This window comes from Rhinolophus ferrumequinum, chromosome 2 (genome assembly GCF_004115265.2).
Source record: "Rhinolophus ferrumequinum isolate MPI-CBG mRhiFer1 chromosome 2, mRhiFer1_v1.p, whole genome shotgun sequence".
Classification (NCBI taxonomy): domain Eukaryota; kingdom Metazoa; phylum Chordata; class Mammalia; order Chiroptera; family Rhinolophidae; genus Rhinolophus; species Rhinolophus ferrumequinum.
In genome coordinates this window covers 11,994,794-12,002,257 of record NC_046285.1, presented here as the reverse complement: position 1 = coordinate 12,002,257, position 7,464 = coordinate 11,994,794, and the positions used below count along the sequence as shown (strand labels likewise).

The following is a 7,464-nucleotide window of genomic DNA, read 5'->3' as shown; positions in this document are numbered from 1 at the left end:
CACCAACCCAAAATCTCTCGGAACCTGTCCTTTTGGGGTTTTGTGGCTGCTTCATAACATGGGCACAATTGATTCAAGCATCAGCCATTGGAAACTGATTCAACCTCCAGCTTCTCCCTTTCTCTTGAGGTCAGTGGAGGTGACACTAAAAGGTATTAGGTTGGTGCAAAGGTAATTGAAGTTTTTTGCAATTATTTTTAACCTTTTAAACCGAGAAAGCAAGTGCCATTTCATGCAGGCTGCCCCCAAAGGCTCCTCTCTGCAGCTCAGGCTATTCCAATGAGCCTGACAACTAAAGGACACATAGGACACAAACAAAGAAAAGCACAAAATAAGATGGTATATACAACTGCAATATATCAATAATAAAGTGAAATATGAAAGCTCTAGATAAATGATATTTGTACACTAGATTTTTTAAAAGTCTAAGTATCTGCTATTTATAATAACAACCAATGAAAAAGATACTGAAATATTGAAAGCAATCTTGGAAGTCATATACAATATAAACATAAAGCAATAAATAAATAAAATGTGGCATAATGTTATTAATATTGGGAAATAGAGACTTTAAAGCAAAAACTATTACACGTGATAAAGTGGGCACTTGAAAATAATAAAAGGTTTATTATAAATCTGAGACAGGTTAGTTAGCATGTTGTTAAGTAAACAGGGAGGTCCCTGGTGGAATAAACAAAAGGCAGCCATATCCTGAAACTCCAGGTTCTGGAATGTCTCCTTCACTCCAGGACAAAGATATGAGAACACGCCTTGAGGTTAATAAATTATTCCATAAATCCCTTTTGGCCTAACAAAGGAGAAGATCTAATAAATAGGAATGAGTTCGTTAATTCCTTTAGGGTGGCCAAACAGGACAAACCTGACAGACAAATTCCATTAGAAGGTGCCAACCTCCTTCCCCAAGCAGGCAAGGGAAGGTATAAAAGCAAGAACTTTTGCCTCAGTCACTGGGCAATCCAGTCAGAACCCACTCTTGTTCCAAGAGCTGCAACTCTTTACTCTTTACGTTTAATAAATTATCCTTTTTCACAACTCCTTGCCTGTCCTTGGTCCATGCTTCCATTCTTTGGTTTCACAAGACACGAACCCGATCCAAAGAAAATATCCTACATCAAATCTAAAGTTATATGTACCTAATACCATCCTCAAAACACATAAAGCAAAAAATTGCCAGAGACAAAGAGAAATAGACAAATTTACAATTACAGTGAGAGATTTTACATACCTTTATACAAAGTTTAAAGAAGAAGCACATACAAAAATCAATAAAAGATTTGGAAGAGTTGAACAATGTAATTTCAATTATAATTGATATAATTGACTGGCATTTATGTCACTATATTGATAATTTATGTTTGATATTGATATCAGTTATAATTGATAATTAAATTATATGACTATCTCTCTCTCTCTCTCTATTTATCCATCTGCCACTGTATCAGTAAGAATACTGGCCAATAAAGAAAGCTGAACTTACACCGGGTCATAAAATAAGTCATTAAAATTTGTAAAGATTTATATCATATATGTCAGGGGTTGGTAAACCATCAACCACAGGCCACATCAGGCCTGCTATCTATTTTTTAAATAAATTTATACGGTAATACTACAGCCACACCCTTGTTGTCTGCGGCTGCGTCACACTACAATGGCAGAGTTGAGCAGTTGTCAGAGAATTTGGGGCCCTCGGGATTTGTGGTTCTGCTAGTTTAGTGACCTTGGTTCTCAAGCCAGGAATTCTTCCACCAGGAGACCCAGTCATATGGCTCCATTCAACTGGCAGTTGAATCTACCGCATGGCCTTTGATCGCCTCATACCAGTAAAACAATAGGCAAAAGGGGGGTAAATGTCCTCGATGGGCAATTAATTCTGAATAGCTAGAGGAAATGAACTGCTACACAAGGGGCGTAAGTAGAAGTGTATCTGGAATTCAGGAATTCTCCCTGTATCTCTTAGAAGTTCCAAATCCACAGCAAATGGGTTGTTATTTAAAGTATCCAGCAGATGGTGCCCAAGTAACATGCATAGTTGACTTGCCAGTTCCTACGGGCTGGTCCAAGACTTGATTTTCTCCCGTTGCTAGCCATCCTTCACCTTAGAAAGGTAAAGGCTGTGTTTGCAATTGTTAATGCTAGCTGGACAGCCCCTGCCCCATATAGAAGCTGAATATAATTGCTTATTTTACTTTTGGTGTGAAAGAATAAAGGTCAAACCAATATTTTATGATCTTTTATAGATCTTTACTAATACAGTTTTTATAGAATCATAAAATAGTCTTGAAATTAAATCAGATGTGTTGTGGGCAGAAGGGCAATATTTTAAAGTCATGTCACATTTTTAATTGAAAAGCCACATTCAAAAGGTGTGCTCTATTTTTAATCCATACCATGAACACTATTCTGTTCTAGGCTTAGCCTTTAATCAAGAACAAGAACTCTTGTTAAGCCTTGTTTGTTCTTTTGTGGGAATCCCCAGTCAGCTGAAATGAATAGTCAACATACTGTAAAGGGTTTCAATTTAAATGTACAAAGCTGTAGATAGCCAAAAGCACTTGCTAAGCAAAGTGGAAGAAAGTTATAATATACAGTATAAGGATTTAACTCTTTGGAACAAAATGTTTGAAAGTACAGACTCTGTAGACAACCTGGGTTCAACACTTGCTCTGTATAATTGTAAACAAGGTTTTTATGTACGGGTGACAATATACTTTTAAAAATCTAGCTTGGTTTAAGAGCATTATAGTTTGATTTACTTTATTTTGTAGGTTTTTTTCCCTCTTTGTTTCTCTCCATCACAGCCAGACTTAGTTGTTCTGCTTTCCCAAGGCTATATGCATACCTCATTAATCTAGTTAATCAACACAACACTAACTTGCAAGAAACTTAGCCCTCAGCCATCCAGACACTGGCAGCCAGATTGCAATTCTTGACTGCAACTTTCTGTCAGATGACATACAAATCACCCATAATACCAGGATTTGCAATAACCATCACAGAACATACCGGACCCCAAGAGATGTTCTCCCAGACAAGTTGTATGACTAACACTCCCTTTCTTTTGTTCTGCTTCTTGTGTACCTATAAAACCTGGCCATTCTAGGATCAAGAAGATGGCCTTTGGATAGGAGTCTGCCATCCTCCTGGAATGCCAGCATTCTAAATAAACCTGCTTTTCTTTCCACCAACCTTGGCTCTCCAATGTTGGTTTACAAGCAGCGGGCAGCCAGCCAGACCTTAACCCAGTAACACTTAGACTTTCTCTCTGTGCCTCCGTTTCCTCACCTATAAAATGAGAACTATAATTGTCCTCATAATTGTTTCTTCCTCATAGTTTTACTCTGAGATAATGTGAGTACAAAAAATGTGCTTACAACATGCCTGGCATATAGGATGTGTTAAACAACTGCTACTAATATTAATTATCATCATTATTATTCAACAAATTTAAATTTTGTGAACACATGTCTAAAATATTAAAATTTTACTGTATAATTTGGACCATTCAATAGAGCAAATTTGTCCTTTTTTATTTAAATATTTTAGCAAATCAATTTGCTTTATAGAATGCATTATCTTCCGTTTAAATAGCATGACACTGGGGCATATGTAATTAAATTTAAATGGATTTCAATTAAATTAGGATTTAATTCATCAGTCAGAATTAATCTTCCCATTTTTTTTCATGAAAGAAATTCTGGTTTTATATATAAAAAGACATATGTATATGTCTTTTTTTTTTTTTTTTGGCGAAAGTGGTAAGATTTTTATTGTCAAAAGAAGAGATACCAGCATAACAGAAGACAAATAAATTAATTGTCTGATCATTTGAGGCTCCAGGGCTTCTGTATGGAAAGGCCATCTCAGCTCCTCATGTAGACATGATCCTGTCCAAAGCGAAAACAGTGGGGACTTGAGACTGTTCAGGACAATGAGTGAACGTGTCCACAGTGAGCAGGTGAACAGGTGTGTTCCCTGGCTCCTGTCCTCAGGAAGCTCTGTGTTTATACAGGTACCATGTTTCCCTAAAAATAAGACCTAGCCAGACAATCAGCTCTAATGTGTCTTTTGGAGCAAAAATTAATATAAGACCCAGTCTTATTTTACTATAAGACCTGGTATAATATAATATAATACCAGGTCTTATATTAATTTTTGCTCCGAAAGATGCATTAGAGCTGATTGTCCAACTAGGTCTTATTTTCAGGGAAACAGGGTATGAGGCTCATTTAGGGGGATATGATTGCACATAGGAAGTTTTTTCCTTCTCCCACCTCTCAGGCCCTGGCTTGAACAAGGAAATCAGAACAGAGTGACTCAAGTTTCACATGAACCTCAAGACTATAATCTACATGTCGTTCCCCGCTTCTTTACTTTAAAAGAGCTTAACATCCGTTTATCTTGACCAAACCAGTGGGTTGAATTTTCTCCCTTAGAAAGTTTTAACCAGATTGGAGTTAAATGAATCTCACTTTAAAGTGCAACAGAGGATATGCAGGACTTGTGTGTGTTCTCACCCGTGAAAGAGGCATGTTCCTGCATCCCCACGATCCCCACCCCCCACCCCCACCCCCACCCACACCCCCACCCACACACGCACACGCACACACTGCAGAAGCACTGGCTCTGCCAGAAGGGGGGCTCAAGTCGAGGCACAGGGAGAGGGTCCCTGCCAAGTCTGGCCTTGCACTGTTCCCAGATCTCAAATACATCGCAGGTCCCCCTAACTGACAAGGCTGAAGCACACAGCACCAGCACGTGGAGAGGGCCAAGCACCGTCAGTAAGCACCTCTGCGCCATGACTTGTCGGTGCCCACGCTGATGGTGGTAAAGGAATCAAGGGGTCTCGGCTTGGGAACAACATAAACATTATTTACCTAGTACACAATGATCAAAGTTCTTGTCTAGGCTAAATGATCCCAAAATAGTAAGGAGGGCCCCATCAATCACTGCTGAGATCTAATCTAACTTTAAAGCAACACATAATGGAGTTTCCACAGGGACAAGTTTTGCATTGTTTCTTAAAAGCCAGTTATGTCTCCAGCTCTAGCCTCAGTTTAAGAGGTTTTGAAAAAATAAAAAAAATAAAACCAAAACCTTTCCTCCCTCAGAGGCATGGTAAAAGAGAAGCAGGTGCAAGATACCCTCTTATACAGAGACCTTGGAAGAGAAAGCTCTAGAAGCTGGTGGGTGTGAGCACATTCAACTCACCGGGTTTGAAATTACGGGTCCGTGGCAGTTGTTTCTTTCCTTCAGTCACTGGGAGGTCGGCTTTGGGCGGCTGGAAGGTTGCTGGACCTTCGGCCACCGGGGGCCTGCGCGCGGATTAGTTCCACTGGAGGAGGCTCCCAGGCTCCTCTGCAGGCCTGTGGGGCAAAACCTCCCGAATCAGACTTCTGGAGGGATCTCGGTCCAAAGAGGCTCCATCTATGTGCTAATTTGCTGTCTTTATCCCCATTTCCAGAATGCATGGTGCTAAGATTTGGGACTGGTAAGGCGGGGGAAGAGGCAGAAGGGCACCAGCCTCTGGGCTTGTGCGCAGGGGAAGAGTGGGGGTGATGCTGGCGGGCGGGCTGGGCTGAGGCCGGAGGCTTCTCTTCTCTCGTTCTCTCTCCGCTCCGTCGTTTTAGTGTGTGGAGTGCTTCTGCCACTCGGAGGTCCTTGGTCTCCTGGGTGGTGAGGCCCTAGTGGAGTGTGTAGCCAGCACCTCTCAGCCCTGCCTGCTGCTCAAGGCATTGAATGCTCTCCTGGGTGTGTTTTGTGATCAGAGAATTCATGATGCCACGAGTCGCTTTAGTCTTCACCACGGGGACCTTGTCCATATTGTCAATGGCTGATGACAGCATCATGGCAGGGGAGGAGACACTGGCCTCTTCTTCCTTCACCTTGGCGAGGTGCTGATATTGCCGTCTGGCATCACTGGCCTCCAAGGAAACGCTTCTCCTATTGGACGGAGGAGGGGTTGTGGGCATAGGGTCCCCCAGGGCGTCACCATAGCTGAATGCCAGGCGCTAAGTCCCGATGGGCAGAGACATGGTGCCTAGAAGCCCACTCGGCTCAAGAGCAGGCACTTCTGATTGTCCCAAAGCCATTGACAGGCTGACATCCAGGCGCTTTTCTGTAGAGATTTCAGAGCTGAGTTCCTGCTACCGGAGTGAAATAATGTGATGATTACGCTTACAGGCAGGTATTATTAATTCAGAACGTTGTCCAACTGCGGCAAATTAGCAAAGTTGCTCGGGAAGAGCCCACCCATTCTGGAGGTTCTGTTTCCCCGCCGCGGAGCTGCCTTCAGCCAGAGCTCGGGCACTGCCGAGCCTCCCGGGGCCCACATTTCCCGAGAAGCTGTGGCGCAATTGCGACCCAAGCCGTGGTGAGAGCAGCCTGTGCCAAGGGTGACACGGAAGGCCTCGGGCACCGACCAGGGAGCCCAAGCGGCTGCTAGCCGGCAGCCTTCGTGATGAATAATATTTATATTCTTGATAATTAACATAGAGTTGCAAATTTTATACTTAAATGTAATACACATTTTAGAAGGCATACACTGTATATCTCAAATAAGGCATCCGATTTAGTATATTTCAGTTAATTCTATAGCTATAATCAGACACGTTTTGTCACAGTTATAAAAGTTTATTTAAACCAACTTTAATGGGAGCACTGGGAGGCTCCTCTGTCCCTAACAGTCTCAGGAATATTGCTGCACCAGCATTATATTGAGAAACTATTGTATCAACTCTACCTCAACAATTTGACTTTGATTATATTGAAGATATCAATACTTCTGAAATGTGTGTGTCTGTGTGTGTGTGTGTACATACATAATTTATATATGACACGATCCTACCATGTTGTCATGCAGGGTGTCATATGGGGTCTCAGCTCCCGCTCCCCACATAAGAACGCAGGACATGGTGTGGCCAAAAGGGAACACCCACGGAGCCATAGATAGGGGAATCATACCACTATAGTCTCGCTGGCGGCTAGGTTGGAGACACAGGAGGCAGGAGCCATACGATCCGCAACCTGCCATCCACTTCTCTGCAATCCACAACCTGCACTCTGCTGTGCTAACTGCAGTCTGCCCAGCCACCATCTTCTTTCTAGCCCCCACTTGCTACTAATGTAGCAATAGCAGTTATATTAGTGGCCAATGGCTCACTGGTTACAGCTAACGGCCAACCAGCCACAGCTGATGGCCATCCATCATCTTAGCCAGCACCCCTCCATGTGAGGCCGAGAGCCCAGAAACCACACTCCTGGCTCTGTCCCCACACCTGTATACTTATCTTGCAATTCAACAAAATAATTCTAAAATTTTCTGATAAATGTAAGTTTGCAAAACCATGAAGTATACTGTGAAACAAACAAAAACTATGAGTTGAGTAAGCAAAGTATAGCCTACCAAAGAATGAAACATATTTTGATGCCACAGTTACTAAGTAT

The 7,464-nt window shown here is 42.1% G+C and overlaps 1 pseudogene; it reads right to left on the bottom strand.

Moving 5' to 3' along the window:
- Positions 1-5,194: 5,194 nt before the first annotated feature.
- Positions 5,195-6,110, bottom strand: LOC117014294 (putative monooxygenase p33MONOX; annotated as a pseudogene).
- Between the last annotated feature and the right edge of the window lie 1,354 nt (positions 6,111-7,464).